The sequence below is a fragment of the Myotis myotis genome, unplaced genomic scaffold (assembly GCF_014108235.1).
Source record: "Myotis myotis isolate mMyoMyo1 unplaced genomic scaffold, mMyoMyo1.p scaffold_m19_p_11, whole genome shotgun sequence".
NCBI classification, from domain to species: Eukaryota; Metazoa; Chordata; class Mammalia; order Chiroptera; family Vespertilionidae; genus Myotis; species Myotis myotis.
The window spans coordinates 51,093,983-51,112,068 of record NW_023416315.1 but is presented as its reverse complement, the minus strand read 5'-3'; the positions used below and the strand labels follow the sequence as shown (position 1 = coordinate 51,112,068).

General features: G+C 40.7%; 1 protein-coding gene across 5 annotated transcripts in view; it reads right to left on the bottom strand.

The window, feature by feature from the left end:
* Positions 1-17,839, bottom strand: part of TCAF1 (TRPM8 channel associated factor 1) — a 57,195-nt gene extending 39,356 nt beyond the window's left edge. For 2 of the 5 annotated variants that reach the window (XM_036328451.1, XM_036328455.1), the window contains exon 1: positions 6,385-6,557. The gene's annotated coding sequence lies outside the window, so the exon portion shown is untranslated. The other 3 variants (XM_036328454.1, XM_036328453.1, XM_036328452.1) reach the window with 3 other exon arrangements.
* Between the last annotated feature and the right edge of the window lie 247 nt (positions 17,840-18,086).

Below are 18,086 nucleotides of genomic sequence, written 5' to 3'. Positions count from 1 at the left end.
TTCTAAAGCTACCATTATGTCTCAGAAGAGAATCCCTTAGACCTCATCTTGGCCCACAGGGGAAAATCTGAGCAGTACTGGGGTGTGAAGCTTCCAGGGCTGGCTGCTCCTTACTTTTCCAGTTGTATCTCCTGCCACAATCTCTCTACAGCTTCCAGAACACAGGGCATCCCTGGACATGCCCTGCTTTCACTTTTGTAGGGAGCGGCTCTAGGGTCAAGCCTTGGGCTGACCTGTGGCAGGGCCACAAACAAGTCCCAGCCTGGAGGGCAGAGCTCCTCTAGCATAATTAAGCCTGACCTTGTTACCCTCCCTAATTCCTTCCTAAGTAGCTAATGGGCTGTGGGAGGTGCAGCAAGTGTTGCCAAAACAAGAACATTTGTATACATGTTAATCTACCCTTGTTTTAATCAGACTATAAAATAAAGCAGGCTGGGTCTTTCTGTGTCCTCATCCAGGCATGGGAGATCCACCGAGCCCCAGCTGTATTCTCTTGTCTGTCTTTTCTTCAGTCCTTCACCACCCCTCCTCAGGTTCACCATTGGCCGTGCTGGCGCGGCACACACTTTAGATTCTCTTCCCATTCTGTCTCATCCTGCTCCCTCTCCCATGTCTTTCTACCTGTTGAAATCCTATCCTCCTAAGAGAAGATATTCACGGAAGAGGGAATTTATATGGCCAGTCAGTCTATGAAAATATACTCAATCTCACTGGTCAGGCAAAGGAAAATATAATGTATGTTGCCCATATTGTCAAAAAAGGAGGTGGTGAAGACAGAAAAGAAAGTGAAGAAGACAAAGGCAGCTAATAATGTCTAATGTCCAAAAGGCTTTGGGGACGTCACATCTGCTGAAAGGGCTGAAAAACTGACAACCATCTAACAGTGGCAATCAGTTTCAAAGGTGTACCTATCCTTACACCAGTGAGCCCTCTTCTACTAACCTTTCTTAGATATAAGAGTAGCTCTATTAAAGTGTATATACAAGGATGCTTGTCTTCACAAAAAACTGACCTAAAAATTGAGATAGATAAGTGACAAGGAATGTTTCTTGGAACTAGTTTTGACTCCTGTGGGTACAGACAGGATCTCTAACCCAAAACCACATTTTTATCCACATATCCTGCCCCTATAGCCCACTGTGCTGCAACATACGACCCTGGGGCATAGCCCCCACCAGCCACCCATACACTTTCCATGAAGAGCAACTCTTAGACCTCTTCTCTCTGGGACTATGTTGCTGCTGGTATTGCTATTTTTGTCTCTCTGATTGTCCTCTGAGCTAGTTCCCAGAAGAAATATCTGTGAAGTGACAAGGGATAGGCAGGTGGCTTGGAGATCTGAAAAGTAGGGGACTAGGGAAAAGAGGAGGGTTTTTCCTGACAGGTCTCCTCCTCCTACCGTTCTGGGCTGGACTGCTGACCCAAGGTGAGTGGGGTATGCCTGGGCTCCCTTTCTCTCTGCCAGTTTCCCCGTGTGTGAGGCTGTGGGGTCCACCCTGGTCTGACACCAATGCTGTGTACATGGCAAGACAACGTTTGAGAGGGAGAATACTTGAGACAAGTATGATAATATGCATGCTAGAGTATTGTATAGCTCTTACAAAGAATGAGTTACATCTATTTTGTACCTACCTAGAAGAATGTCCTAGGTATATTTTAAGTGAAATTTTCAAATCATCATAATATAGAGGACACAAACCCATTTTGGTATGGATGCAGATAATAATAGTAGTAGAACTAATAATTTTTGTAGGTAGTAGTAATGACAAGACAGTGCTAACCAGGTTCCCAGCATTCTTATAAGTGCTTTACATAAATTGTTTAATCCTGATGAGGTATGTGTTGTCACTTTCCCTATTTATATATGGGCAAAACCACAAAGAAAACAAAAAACCTGCCCTACAGAGAATCTGTTACTTGCTTAAGTAACACAGGTGGTGGTGGAACCAGCCTTCAAAACACAGGAAATCTAGTTCTGAGGTCCACATTTTTAAGTACCAGCAACAGATAAGCCTGTTAAGTCCCTGTTTCTTATATAGGTAGAAAGTCTATGAAGCTACATTTCAACATACTAACATTAGGAAGGGGAGAGGCAAACAGTATTCTTTCCCTTTATACAAGTCTGCATCCTTTCAATTGTTTTCTGTATTACTGTTACAATTAAAAATAGCACAGGTAATATAAAATCAATGAACCAAGTAAATACACTCTGATTTACTATATAAATTAGATTGACCAACTGATCCTATCTTACTTATCCCAAATGTCTTCTCTTCCCAACAAGTTGTCCATTTGCCCACCAATAAATTTGATTTTTCTCTGTGGGGGTTCTTTGAGCTTTGCAGTTGGTTCTATTCCCTCTTTAACCAGCTATGGGTAACGCCGACACTTGACTTTTGAACCAAATGTCTGTGTCGCTGTTTACCCTCCAAGCTCAGATGGACACAGCCTGGAGAAACCCCTTTTACTTCTCCCCTGAAGTTCTTCATCGTTGCTTCTACTTCCATGGATCCTGCATTCTCTCTTTCAGGCCTACCAACTTCCTGCAACCCAAGGCACCTCTAAAACAGACAGTACCCCAGGCACAACTTATAACTCAGGGAGAGAGCTTCACAGATCCCCTACCCCTGCCACAAAGTGATCCCATGGTACTTAAATAGGATTTCCCTTAAGCAAGTGCATAAATATAGAGAGGAAGGAGGGCAGTGGCCCTGTCTTGCTTATTGTACCATATCCTACATTATAATTTCATTTCAAATCCCAAAAGTAGGGCAAGTGTCTGAGGTCAGGTTCTTTGGATTTCCTAGGATAATGAATAGTCTGTAGATGGGATTGAATGAATGATGGATATAAGGTGTGGGTGTAAGGGTCAACCTAGAATGATTTCTTTAGCAAACAGCTACCCTGGCCTTGAAAAATGATGCATGTCAGAAACATCCAATTTGATAGATCTCTTCTTCATGCCGTTTTCTTCCATGAAACCTTTTTTCTTTTTCCTTATATGTTTTAAAATGTCCCTGAATTTTTCTTAAGCCAGAATTAGTGTGGGTGCAACCTCTTTTGTATTCTGTCTGAGATATTCCCAGCTCAATCTTAATGATTTTCACTTAAAAATGGTTTAATTCATGTATTTAAAAGAATATGTAATGCATGTGGAAGGATATGGATGGTAAAATAATAATAAAATAATTTTAAAATTTAACAGACTCTCATATACCACTACTCAGCTTAAAAAACAGACCATTCCTATTATCTCTGAAGGTCTGCCTGTAGCTTGCTGGAATCACTCCCTCCCCCATTCTCATAAAAGCCATTCAAAACTTTGCTTTTTCTATTCCCTTGTTTTGATCTTACTACACTCCCTTCTGGAGTCCCGAGTTCCCCTGGGGCTCTTTCTTACTCGTATTTGCTCACTTATCTCATTGCCAGAATCCCAGCTGAACAGCAAAATGGAGGATCACTAGCCCAGGCGGGAGAAGGCCTGTTTTGTGTTTTAAAAATTCTGGTGCTGCCTCCTCTTAGCTGTCGATCAGTCTGTCTCAGAGGGTGTTCTACCAAATGCACAGTGCTGGACAGGGGCGGTCTACAGTCCCAGGGCTGTCACTACTAAGCTCTGGTGTGTGATCCCTCTCCTCCACTTCCTCTGCAGGCCCTCACCCAGGCCAGACTTTCCTTCCCAGGCGCAGAGCCAGTCCACAAAGAGCAAGTCGGTGACGTCAGAGGAGTGGAGGGGGCCTTAGGTAGGGGAGGAGTGGCGCAGAGAGGAAAAGCTGGGGTTGGCAGGGAATTCTGCAGGCTCGCTGGCGCTGAGGTTTGGGAGGGACCAGTGGCCCCTCTTCCACAGATTCCAGGCTCCAGGGGACCTGTGCTAGTGGATGAGAGATCTTGGTGCCAGGCAAGGTGTTGGTAAAGATCAAAGGGCAGTCGGGCAGAAGTGATGCTCTGTCACCAGCCACCTGTGTGACTCGGAGCCAGCCCAGCCTCCTCCCTGGGCCACGGTATTCTCATCCCCTAAAGCTTCGAATTAGATGCTTTTCCTCCAGCTCAGGCTTGTGCATAAATCAACGACACAAAGCAGGTAAACAAACATCATACATACATCAGGGCCCGGAGGAGCACTGCGGCAGGCGCGACGCAGAGCCCGTGAGCAGAGAACAATCGCGAACAGGACTGCGACACAAACAGCGAGACATCTGTCCCCGGTTTGGGCTCACGCAGGTCCACCAGCAGCCTCCTCGGCCTCCCGCACCGTCCGCCCCCAGACCCAGGCCCATCCGCCACTACCGGCCCTCCTCGGGCCTGCGGGCATTCGAAGAGGGCCACTCACCTGGTCGCCCTGCAATTTACAACCGGGCGGCTGGGGAGGGTGGGGTGGGGTGGGGGGGAGCAGCGCTGGATGCAGAGGGGCGCGCGCGGTGCGGGGGGAAGGGTCTTCTCTGCCGGGAGCGCCGGGGCGAGGTGGGCAGAGCTCGGAGGAGATGGAGCGGGAGCAGAGGAGGGGTTCCCGAGCAGTCTCCTCCTCCCCACTTCCTCCAGGGCGGGATCGAGCCCGAGGGGCGGCGCCTGGCAGGGGACAGCTCTTCTTTGTGTCCCGGTCCTGTCAGCTGGACACTACGGCGGCGGCCCCCATTCGGGTGGCAGTGGGACCGGCCGTTTTATTCAAGACATAAACTTCTCTCACTATTCACTGATACCGAAAAGCTGAACAAACTATAGGACACATTCTATGGAATATTATTCAATTCTTATGAAGAGCTCAGATTTCCTTTCAGTGGGAGGAATGTACTTGAAGTATTGCCAAGGGAAAAATAAAAACTGTAGAAATTATTTAGTATGCTTTCATTTTTAAATAAAAACAGCCCTGTGCATATTTGTATCATGGTGGGAGAAGGGAAGGATACATCTCTATGTGGTAATACTGTTTAACCAGAGGAACTGGGAAAGGCAGCTTTTATATAGCACTACATTGTTTGCATTGTTATATGTTACTTTTGTAAATCAAAAATAATATATTTCAAACAACAGGTAGCTAAAATTTATTCATCAGTGTACATTTCAAACCCTATTTCTTTCTTGTAAGTCCTGGTAATGATCCGTTGACAGATGTCCTCCCTTCTATAAATTGCAAGTTCCTACTTAGTGTGGTGACTTCACCTGGCTCAGGTGCTACTTCTAGCCTGTGAAGTCAGGGTAGTATAGTGGTTAGAAGCCCAGACTTTCACCAGATGGCCAGGATTCAGACCCCAGGGCTGCATTTTATGGGCTGAGTGACTTTGAGCAATTTACTTAATTCCTTTATGCCTCAGTGTTATTACCTGTAAAATGGGGAGGATGAAATGAGTACCTATATTACAGATTTATTGTAAGGTTTGAATTAGGTGAGTGGATTTGTAAATTTCTTCAATCACTATCTGGCAGATAGTGAGACTGTATGATCTTCAGATCATCCTAAGAATCAATATTTCATGTCTCAGGAAAATGCATATCTTTTTAATTCTGATGAAGGTTTTGGTTCCAATTGAAGTCATATTCCCTTTCCCCATCTCCCTTCAACCTCTTTTCCCCAAATTGACTCATATAAACATTAATCAACAGGGGAATGTGGGTAGGTGAGCTCCGTGGCAGGGTTTACACAGAGAAAATACCAGAAAGAGAAATCAAGAGAGCCCGAATTCAGGATCCTGGTCTGTGTGGGATCACATGATTGACAGTGAGCAGGTCCTTGATATTCTCCAGGGCTGAGGGTTCTCAGATAAACAAGGCGGGCTGGCCACTTGCTTGCTAAGTCCCTTTCAGGTCTGAAATGCTACGACTAATAGCACCAAAAGGTAGAACCCCAAAATACTGAGTTTTAGAAAAAAATAAAAATAAAAAACGCGTATATACATGGGAAGGATAGCACCTGACTTACCTCTGAGGAAGGGGACATGAGATTTGGTGGGGGAAAAAGATCTTACTTGTCAGGTTTTGTTTCTCAGAAAGGAACACACACACACACACACACACACACACACACACACACACACACACACACACAGCTGAAGCAAAGGTGATAAAATGTCAGTCTCTGATACAGGGATATATCAGACTCCTGATAGTTAGGGTCCTGTAGAATACAGCACGCAATAATTAAGAACCATCGCAGTAGAAAAACGCAGAAACTGACACGGAGAAAACGCAGGTAATCTTTGGAAAACATCTGCTTCCTTAGGCCCAGCGGTCTCAGGCCCCAAACCCGACCACCTCCGCGGCCCGCCAGGCTCCCCTTCCCCAGTGCTCCCCCGGCCCCGGCCCTCCCCTCCCTCTTCCACCCGGGACCACTGGGCTCGGTCAGTGCGCCCGGGCCTGCTCCGGTTCCAGAAACCATTACTGAACAAGACTCACCGGTTGTCCAGAAATTTCCACACCGGCTACTTAGGAGGGGGAAGGGACTCCTCTGCAGAGATGTGACGAGGAGAGGGGACAGACAGCCTGAGGATTAGAATATTGGTGGCGGCGGCGTTGGGAGCCTGGTCGGGGAGGTGGTCTGTGGTGCAGAGCGGGGCGAGGAGGGGGCCTTCCTGGGAGCTGATTGGCAGCCCTGGCGGTGGGGGCGGAGCCTGGTCGCCCCCACCTCTCCCGACTGCAGTGGCCCCGCTTTGTGTCAGTGGCTGCATCAAGATGCAGCCCCAAATCTAGGACGGAGACACTGGCGCCTGCACCAGGAGTGTGGGAGGGTTAACCGTTGAAAAATAAACCCGTGAGACTATTTACTAACAAGGGAGTGGGTAATAAATTATGATAAATCTTTATATAAAACAATACACAGCTATTTGCAAGGATCAGTCATATCTCTATATATTTGCCAGATGTTGGGCTATATTTATTCTCATTTTAAATAAACATTTAACGTGTTAATAAAATGAAGAGTTTGCATTTGTGTACAAAAACTTTAAAAATATTTTATATACATATATAAATATAGAAATTATATGAAAACCCTACATCAAACTATTAGAATCAGTATGTCAGACAGGAAAGAGTAGCTTACTTATAAGTATTTTTCTTCATATACTTCATTAAAGTCTTAGTATTAGTATGTATTATTTTGTGAGAAAAATAGATAAATTTAATCAACTAAAAATAGGTAAAATATTCTTGCTCACACAGCTGGTAGTGTCCACTCTATAAATATGATTTCTCTCTTTGTGTGGGCTTCTTGACCTTTGTTCCTAGTCCTGACTCATTTTAATCAAGTAAGAGTGGAACCCAGCACTTGACTTGTGAGCCAGGACCAGGCTTTATGCCTGACCAGGTCCTGCCTTGAACCAGCGTCCCCTCATCTAGCTTTGTGAGCTCAAGTTTAGATCCTGGGGGAAAACCATTTGTCCCTTTCTATGGTTGGCCCCAAAGCCCTGAAAGATTTGTGTGGTCTCTGGACATTCTCCTGCTTCCTCACCCCTCACCAATCATCTCTCTGGCCTCTGTTCTCAGAGTTCCTAACTGACCCTATGAAGAGATCATTAAAAAGCTTTCTCCCGACCACAAAACAGTGACTAGGCTGGACCTTGCACGGGAATGTGGATTCAGTGGTAAAGGGGATAGAGAACCACATCCTGTAATTACTTGAGGATTTCATTACAATCCTCAAACTAGAGTAAGCATAAGCCAAGAACTGTGTTTTTTCCTTCTTTTGATTCTCCACTTCATGTAGCCATGAACGGGTGCTTTGTAATGTCCTCTTGATGGATTGATGGTCAAAATAGATGGATGTGCTTAGGAAGGCAATCCTAGGATCACTCCTCAAAAAACAAACAAACAAACAAACAAAAAACAGCCTGGACGGTGTGGCTCAGTGGTTGAGCGTTGACCTATGAACCAGGAGGTCATGGTTCCACTCCCAGTTAGGGCACATGCCCAGGATGCAGGTTCGATTCCCAGGAGGGGGCGAGCAGAAGGTAGCCGATCAATGATTCTCTCTCGTCATTGATGTTCCTATCTTTCTCCCTTTCCCTCTCCCTTCTTCTTTGAAATCAATAAAAATATATTTAAAGAAAGAAAAAAAATATAGCAACTTGATGTAGGAAACTTATTAAATTACAAATTTCCTGTATTGAAAGTTTTTTCCTCTTCTTTGTGCTCCTTTAATTTTCTCCCTTAAACCTTTTCTTTCTATATCTCCCCAAATTTCAGTGGGTTCTTTCCTCTCTTTCTCTGTTTCAGACTTAACATTAGTAACTCAATTTTAAATCCTCTCTCACTCCCTATTTATAATTGCTCTAGAGTTTCTGTTTTTTTTCCAGTTTCTGCCCTGAGTAATAGAGACTACCATGAAATCTTTAAAGTACTGAAATGATTTTTAAAATATTAAGTTGTATAAATACTCAGCAATATAAGAATGAATGAACACTTTATTAAAAATCATACTACAAAATATTATGTGGTTCTTAAAAAGGATGAGCTTGAGGAATGCTTTCAATCTATTTTCAGTGAAAAACTATGATTATATTTGTTTAATTGATTTTTTTTTTGAGAGAGAGAGGGAGAGGAAGAGAGAAAAATGGATGTGAGAATGAAACATCAGTCCACTCCCTTTACTGGGGATCGAGCCTGCTACCCCTGGCACATGCCCTAATGGGGAATCAAACTGGCAACCTTTTGGTACACGGGACAATGCCCAACCAATTGAGCCACACAGTCCAGGGATGATTCTGTTTTTTTGTTTATGTCTACCTAACAGGAAAAATAAGGACATATTTAGTGACTTCAGGAAGTGGGGAAGGTAGACCAGTAATTTTTTTCTTTAGACATTTCATATTTTAAAAATGTTACAAAAATCATTTTGAAAACAAACATGGCCATTCACTCTTATTTATATACCCAATAGAATTTATATACACACATGCCACCAAAAGACATGTTCAACGCCCCACCAGCCATATAGTCTAAAACCAGAAGCTACCCAAGTGCTACCCTTCCTACTTTCTCACGGATAGGGCACCCTGGCACTGTCTTCTATCATAAGATTCTTAAAATTTTATTTTCAGACCAACAAATACTGAAGTGTTATTATAAAAGGTCTGCTTTGAAGAAATTCTAAAGGATGTAGCTCAAGAAGAAATAAAATAATCTTTGATAATCTGAGATGTGAGATAAAACAGTGAGAGACTTCCAATGCTGGCACTGAGAGAATACCTTGTTTGGAAAAACCATCCTGCTGAAAATAGCAATAAAAGTTGAATAAAATATAGGAAACAATGGAAGATTCTGAAGAGCCAACAAAACAAGTAGGATTTGAAAAGTTCTGATCTTGAGGGAAGGAAAATAAGACATGAGCTCCACATTCACTATGGCTTTTTCCTTTGGGGCATTTCCTAGTTCACAATGCAGGGTAACTGAGGCCAACTGGAAAGTGTCAATCTGACTGGCTTCAGATTACCAAACCACTGGAACTCAAAGCACAAAACTTTACAGAAGAAGAAATCTCAGAGAGGTGAATCTAAAAATCTATGTATAAATTCCTCTTAAGTCACTGGCTGTCTCCAAAGCTAGGCATGCACAGGGAGGCCCTCCCCCATCCTCTTACTCCCCACCCTCCACTCCAATTGCAGAAAATAGTGGCTAAAATGCTAAAACAATTGAACAGTCATTTCAGCAGTTGCACTGTTCTGGGAATAAAGCAGTGGAGGTCAGCTTCCACCGAAGTAAATGATTCTTATCAACACACTCTACTTTCAGTTGAGATATGAGAAATTCCACAGTGTATGAATAAGAATGACACCTTAGGAATAAGGACTATGCTCTTGGATAAAGGAAAAAACTTAAGTGGACCAGTTTAAGAAAGTGTAAAACTAGCCCTTGATAGTGTGAAATTAATCTGCTGGTACTTTATCTTGCCCCTACCTCTGAAAAATATTTTGTTTGAAAAAATAACATCAACCGGAACTTTATAATTTTTATTCATGACATACTGCATACAACTGAAAATTTAGAGGCAGACTAAAAATTAGGATCAATTGCCAAGAACTCAGGAAAACAACAGATAATAAAAACAGACTCACAGGTGATTCAGACACTTGAGTTCTTAGACAGGAACTGACTTTCTATTAACTGTGAATAATATGTTCACATATAGCAGAAAAAAGGCTGGAGAGCTTCAGTATAGATTTAAAATTCAGAAAAGAGTAAAATGGAAACTTTAAAAATAAAAAAATAATAATTGAAATCAGGAATTCTATAGTTGGCTTTAATAGCATATTAGATATAAATGACCAGAGAATTGGTGAACAGTAACAAAGTTTAATAAAATTTATCCAAAAATAACACAGGAAGAAAGGACTATGCACAAAGAGATGGAATGATATAGAAAGGGCATAATAAAATTATGATATATGGTAAACAGTTATGAATTGTGGGTAATTAAAGTCCCAGAAGGGATAAAAAAAAAACACATCAAAACTCAAATGGAAAAACTACATTCTCTAAGTAGAATAAATACAAAGAAAACTATACCTACATCATAGTCAAACTGCTAAAAACCAAATTCAGAGAGGAAATTGAAAATTAGTCAGATATAAAGGATACCTTCAAATGAACAATAATACAGTTGGCTTTTCAAAAGAAATAATGGAACTGAAACACAGTGAATTGTTTAAAAAAGAAAGATAAAATCTGACAACCTAAAATTCTATGCACAGCAAAAATAAAGGTACAATAAAGACAATTTAGGTAGACAGAAGCTGAAAGAATTTGTTGGCAATAAAGTATAAGAACTACAAAAAGGAGATCCTTGGGATTAAGGAAATTTACCCCAGATAGGAGCCAAAAACTATATGAAAGAATAGAGAATACTGGAAAGAGTAAATACATGGGCAAATGTGTTAAAATTGCTGTTTAAATAAATATAATAGCTTATGAGATATAAAATCATACAAAAATAAAATAAATAGATAATAATAACAGCACAGCTGCAAGATGAGTGTTAATAAAGATAAACTATTTTTATTTATTTTATTTTTTTTTAAATTAAATCTTTATTGTTCAGATTATTACATTTGTTCCTCTTTTTTCCCCCAATAACTCCCCTCCTCCCAGTTCCTGCCCCACCCTCCGCCCTCACTCCCCACCCACTGTCCTCATCCATAGGTGCACGAATTTTGTCCAGTCTCTTCCCGCATCTCCCACACCCCTTTCCCCCCCAAGAATAGTCAGTCCATTCCCTTTCTATGTCCCTGATTCTATTATGATCACCAGATTATTTGTTCACTTGATTCTTAGATTCTCTTGTTGATAGATGCATGTTTGTTGTTCATAATTTGTATCTTTACCTTTTTCTTCTTATTCCTCTTCTTAAAGGATACCTTTCAGCATTTCATCTAATACTGGTTTGGTGGTGATGAACTCCTTTAGCTTTTCCTTATCTGTGAAGCTCTTTATCTGACCTTCAGTTCTGAATGATAGCTTTGCTGGATAAAGTAATCTTGGTTGTAGGTTCTTGGTATTCATCACTTTGAATATTTCTTGCCATTCCCTTCTGGCCTGCAAAGTTTCTGTTGAGAAATCAGCTGACAGTCATATGGGTATTCCCTTGTAGGTAACTGAGTTTCTTTCTCTTGCTGCTTTTAGGATTTTCTCTTTGTCTTTTGCTCTTGGCATTTTAATTATGATGTGTCTTGGTGTGGTCCTCTTTGGATTCCTTTTGTTTGGGGTTCTCTGTGCTTCCTGAACCTGTAAGTCTATTTCTTTCACCAGGTGGGGGAAGTTTTCTGTCATTATTTCTTCAAATAGGTTTTCAATATCTTGCTCTCTCTCATCTTCTGGCACCCCTATAATTCTGATGTTGGTACGCTTGAAGCTGTCCCAGAGGCTCCTTACACTATCTTCGTATTTTCGGATTCTTTTTTCATTTTGCTTTTCCAGTTGGGTGTTTTTTGCTTCTTCACATTTCAAATCTTTGACTTGATTCTTGCACTCCTCTGGTCTGCTGTTGGGTGTCCGTACAATATTCTTTATTTCAGTCAGTGTATGCTTAATTTCTAGTTGGTTCTTTATCACAATATCGAGGGTCTCATTAGATTTCTTGAGGATCTCACTACATTTATTGGCGGTCTCACCAGTCTTTTCGAGGGCCTTACTAAGTTTATCGGCAGCTTCTAGACAGTTCTTGAGAGACCTTAAAAGTGTGGTTTTGAGCTCTGTATCTTCCATTTCTGACATTTGCGTCCTGTTTCTTTGTCTCCGCATGTTTTTATCTTTTCTTGGTGCACCCCCTAGTGGTCTTTGTGCGCAGTCTTGTTGTAGTTAAGCCTTGATTGTTGTCGGTCAGCAATACCGGGGGTGATTTCTATTTTTAAAGTTATTCCATTGTTTGAGCCTTACCCTTACCCTGACAAAGGACATTACAAGAAAAAAATTATAGGCCAACATCCCTGATGAACATAGAAGTAAAAATCCTCCACAAATATTACCAAACTGAATTCAACAGTACACTAAAAGAACCATAGATCATGATCAAGTGGGCTTTATTCCAGAAATGCAAGGAAGGTTCAACATCTGCAAATCAACAAATGTGCATACTACATCAACAGAATGAAGAATAAAATCATATAGTAATCATCTCAGTAGATGCAGAAAAAGAATTTAATATAATACAACATCCATTTATGACAAAAACTCTCAACAAATTGGATATACAAGAAATGTACCTCAATATAATAAAGGCCATATATTACAAGCCCACAGTTAACATACTCAAAGGTGAAAAGCTGAAAGCTTTTCCTTAAAGATCAGGGACAAAACAAGAAGTCCCACTCTTACTACTACTTTTCAACATTGTAATGGAAGTTTTACCCTGAGAAATTAGGTAAGAAAAAGAAATAAAAAGCCTCCCTATGGAAAGGAAGAAGTTAAATCATCTCTGTTTGCAGATGACATGATCTTGGATATTGAAAACCCTAAAGACTCTACCAAAAAACCTGTAAGAACTAATGAGAAAATTCAATATGGTTGCAGAATACAAAATTAATATAAAAAATCAGTTGGATTTCCATACACCAAAAACAACATATTTAAAAAGAAAATTAAGAAAATAATCCTATTTATAATGGCATAGTTAGAAACTAATTTAACTAAGGAGGTAAAAGATGTACACTGAAAACTGTAAAAAATGATGAAAGAAACTGAAGACACAAATAAATAAAGAATATTCTATGTTCATAGATTGTTTGAATTAATAATTTTAAATTTCTATACTACCCAAAGCTATCTGCAGATCAATGCAAACCCTATCAAAACTCTAATAGCACTGTCCCCAGAAATTACAAAAAAATCCTAAAATTCATGTGGAAGCACAAAAGTGCTCAAATAGCCTAGGAAAACTTAAGTAAGAAGAATAATTGAGGCATCACAGTGCCTTATTTCAATACTACAAAGCTATAGTAATCAAACCAGTATGGTACTTGTATAAAAAGAGTTTTATAGACCAGTGGAACAGAAGAGAGCCCCTAACTAAACCCTCACATTCATATTCAGCTGATCTTTAACAAAGGTGCAAAGAGCACACATCGGGGAAAGGATAGTTTCTTCAATAAACGGTGTTGGAATAACTAAATACCCATATGAAGAAAAATGAAATTGGACTCTTACCTCACCATATGAAAATTAACTCAAATTCATTAAAGACTTAAACATTTGACCTGAAACTGTAAACCTACTTGAAGAAAACATAGGGAAAAATTTATTGACATTGATCTGGGCAATAAAGTTCTGGACATGATTCAGTTATAAAATAATCATATTGAATGCAATATTGAAAGTTGATATGGTGAAATCTTTATTATCTTTCGCATAAAACAAGATGCCTGTCCTTGCTTTTGTTCAACATTATACTGGATGTACTAGCCAATGCACTAAGACAATAAAAGAAAAAAAAATTAAAGTTATAAAGATTGGAAAGGAAGAAATAAACTATCATTACTTTTAGATGATATGACCACTTGTGTAGCAAATCTTAAAGACTCTATAGGTAATTTTAGAATTATTAATGAATGGAGTTTAACATATAATCTCTATATATAGAAGGCTGTCTGTCCAACTGGTAGCTATGACATGCACTGACCACCAGGGGGCAGACTTTCAACACAGGAGCTGGCGCCTACAAACCAACACTCAGCTTCCCCCAAGTGGGACACAGGCCCTGCCACCACCCCAACGTGACACCCCACCAAATCACAGCCAACACAGCCCAGCCCAACCTGGAAATAGTCACTGTGGGTGCCAGGTAATGACATCACGTAGCAATGCCTGGCTTCCTCTCCCTAGTGACTAGCCTCCTTGGAGTTTCTTCAGCCCAAGAACCTGACTTGCTTTATAGCCAGGTGCAAACATTTTACAATTTAACCAAATGTTTTGAAGTGTTTTCACGTGCCTCATCTCATTTGATCCTCACAGAAGTCCTAGAGTAGGTAGCTAGGAGACTTGGTAGTATCCTATTTTTTTTTCATTAGCCAGAAAATGGAGATTTAGAAAGTTTAGAAACTTGACCCGACTGAAGAGAAGTAAGAAATGGTGGAACTTGAAAATGACTTCAGGTTTTCTCACTGTGCAGAATATAGTCAAACACTGCTACAGCTAAATATTTTACCCTTTGTTCTCCCTGCATGATCTACAATAATCATCTGCTTCATGTTGATATTTACTGCTGTGTTGTTGACAATTACCTGAAAGAGAAGTTGGGGTGCTTCACTGGGCTGGAAAAAGTTTAGCTTCATCAGAAAGCAGGTCTAATTAAGCAAGTTTATTCTATATATATAAAAAGCTAAGTTGACTAGCACATGTGCGATACATATAAAGCTCTCACTGGCACCAATCTCACGTGAGTGTTTCGATCTGTCATTGTTGATCATAAATTTGCTTGATACTTCTATTATAGAGAAAGGGTGAATAGCAATATTAAAATATTTCTCCCAATTAATTTCCTTTCAGTGTGCACGAATCTGTGCACGGGACACTAGTCAATATATAAAAGCAATTAGATTTCTACACACCAGCAATAATAAGGTACAAAATATAATTTTTATAAACTAAATCATTTACAATAGCAATAAAAATAATGTATGTGTAAATAAGTTTAACAAAAACGAGAAAAAGGAAAGCAATGAGAAAAATATTACAAAGCCTTAAAAAACATTAAAGGTGAGCTAAATAAATAGCAGTATATACCAAGCTCATAGGAGGAAAGATTCAACATCTTAAAGAGGCCATTTCTCCTCAAATTGTTATATAGAATTAATTCAATACCAATCCAAATTTTAGCAGGTTTGTTTGTTTGCTTGTTTCTTGTTTTGTTAATTAAATATTTATATGGAGGATCAACGATCCAAGAATTGCTAAAACATCAGAAAGAGGTGGGAGAATCTTTCAAGAATTATAAAACTATAGTTGTTAAAACTAATTTTAGTGTTGGTGCAGTTAAACAAATAGATAATGAAAGAGAATAAGGAGCTTAAAATAAATTTATGCATATATGAAAAACTCGATTCATGCTGATCACTCACTGGTGATGGGACAATTGATTACCCATATGGAATAGAAAATATAACAATCAATTTCCAGGCGGAATAAGACTAATTGCCAAATGCAAAACTATAAAACTATAAAATATAGTAAAATTAATTTACTACCTTGAGAAATTATTTTTCTCAAGAAAAAATATAAAAGAAAGTACTGGTCACTTAAACTAAAAATTCAAAACTTAGTTCATTGAGAGAGACAGACATACAGAGAAAGAAAAGCTAAGCACCAAATTGAAAGCAGATATTTCCAGCATATATTGCTTACAAAGGATTAATTAGCATTCAGTTTATATAAAGAAAGCATTCCAGTGCTTGCTTGGGCAGCACATATATTAAAAGAAAATATTCCAATGACTCAATAAGAAGAAGACAAACAACCCAATATGAAAATGAGAAAACACACACACAAAGCCCAGAATTATCAGAGAGAAAGCACTACAGCTTATCAACATATGTAAGGGAAGATGGTCAACTTCGTTACTTATCAGAGATATGCTAATGGCAATCACAAGGGGATGCTCTTTCACTCCTGCCAGGCTGGCGAAAAATGAAATTTCATAATACCAAGTTATGACAACAGGAGTTGTCATAATACCAAGTTAGAACAACAGGAACTCTCATCTATTGCTGAAAGGAGTGCAGACTGGCTCAACATTTAAAAACAGCTTGGAAATAACCTAATAATGTTGAACACAAATCTTATAACTCAGTAATTCAATGCCTTGGTGTATACTCCAGGGAAACTCTTGCCCATGTGACCCAGAAGTCATGTAAGAGAATGTTAGAAGACATTACTTGTTAATATGCCCTGTAGTAGGCAGCCTTTAATATGGCCCCCAGTAAACCTTGCTCTGAGTATTCATGCTCCTGTATATAACCCTCTCCCCTTGAGTGTGAACTGAAACTAGTGATTCACTTCTAATGAACAGATAGCAAACTGATGGGATGTCACTTTTGAGATTAGGTTACAGAAGAATCTGGCTTTCATGTTCTCTCTCTGCCTTTACTGTGGGGGAGGAGGCGAAGCAAGTTCCATATTGCAAAGAATTGATGTGTAAAATAAGGGTTACTTGAACACAAGTACCATGATACCTGATAGTGATCTTTTGGTCAAGGCATTTTGGTTGAGAAGGCTAGGGATAGTGCCAGGTTTCATCATGATACTCAGAACAGTATGCAATTTAAAATTGTTTATTTCTGGAATTTTCTATTTAATAGATCATGGTTTTCTATTCAGATTGTGGTTTGACCACAGGTAATTGAAACCACACAATGGAAGATAGGGACTACAGTATTGAAATGGAATCAATTGACAAGTAAATAGTTTGGAGTATAAAAGGATGGATGGTCAGCTAGACAGATATTCTGTCTTTTATGTCTAGTTAAATCTGCATTTCTTCCAATAGTTTCCATGACTGTCCCATTGGTAAATCATTTTCTCCTTACTTAAGGACTTCTCCCTCCATTGCAGGTTGAATCAACTCAGAGGCCAGCTCAACGGCTGTTTATCTGGTAACTGTATAATTCAGCACTTACCTGAAGGCCAAATGCATTCCAGACTAAATATTCCATAAGATTCCCTGCACCCACTCTCACCGCCATCCCTCTGTACCTTGCACCTCCCTCCCCCACTACTACACTCTGGGGCCCCACGTACAGTTCTCGGATAGGTGAGGACTTTAACCTTGGGGAGGGGGTGGGGGAGGATTATGAAGAGGCAGGCTATACTCTAATAATTCAAGAACAAGCCACAGGAGGAGACATCGCCTCAATCCATGGTTCTTTTTAGCTCAAATCACAATGGCTCCTGTGGAGCACAAGAAAAAAAATCACAAGAAAATAGTGGGTCAACGCCTCCAGATGAGCAAGGGTGAATAACGGTGTGGCAAGAAGGAAATAGAGGCCGAGCTACAGGGAGACATCAGAGAAGGATCCCAGAGATAACAGCGAGGAATCCTGCGTGGAACACCTCTGCCACCCTCCCATCTGGGACATGCAGAGGCCCCACTAACTCCCCTGACCCTCACAAGCGCACAGATAGCCTCCCAGGGCTTTCCCATCTCTTCTCCCGCCCACTACCGGCGCTCGGGCTGGCTGGCCTGTGACAGCTCCAGGCCTCTCATGGTCCATAATTTACCTCTGACCCCCACTCACCGGTTGTCCCGCTGAACCCTGCAGCGCGGGTAGGGGGTAGAGAAGACTGGCTAAAAGAGGGCAGCGGCAGTTCCCAAGGAAAAGAGCTTCTCAGCAGAGAGAAGGATTGAGCTGCGGACAAGGCCTGGGAGGTGGGATGTCTGGGGGAAGGGGGCGAGGAGGGGGGTCGTTCTGGGAACTGATTGGCGGCCTCGAGGGTGGGGGCGGAGCCTGGCCGGATACCTTCGGACTGCAGAGGGCCGGCTTTGTGTTAATTTCAGCTCGAAGATGGGGCCCCAAATCCAGGGTGGAGACACTGGCGCCAGGCCCAGAGTGCAGCAAGACAAATAAATCCGTGAGACTATTTATGAACAAGTGAGTGGTTGCTAAATAATACTACTA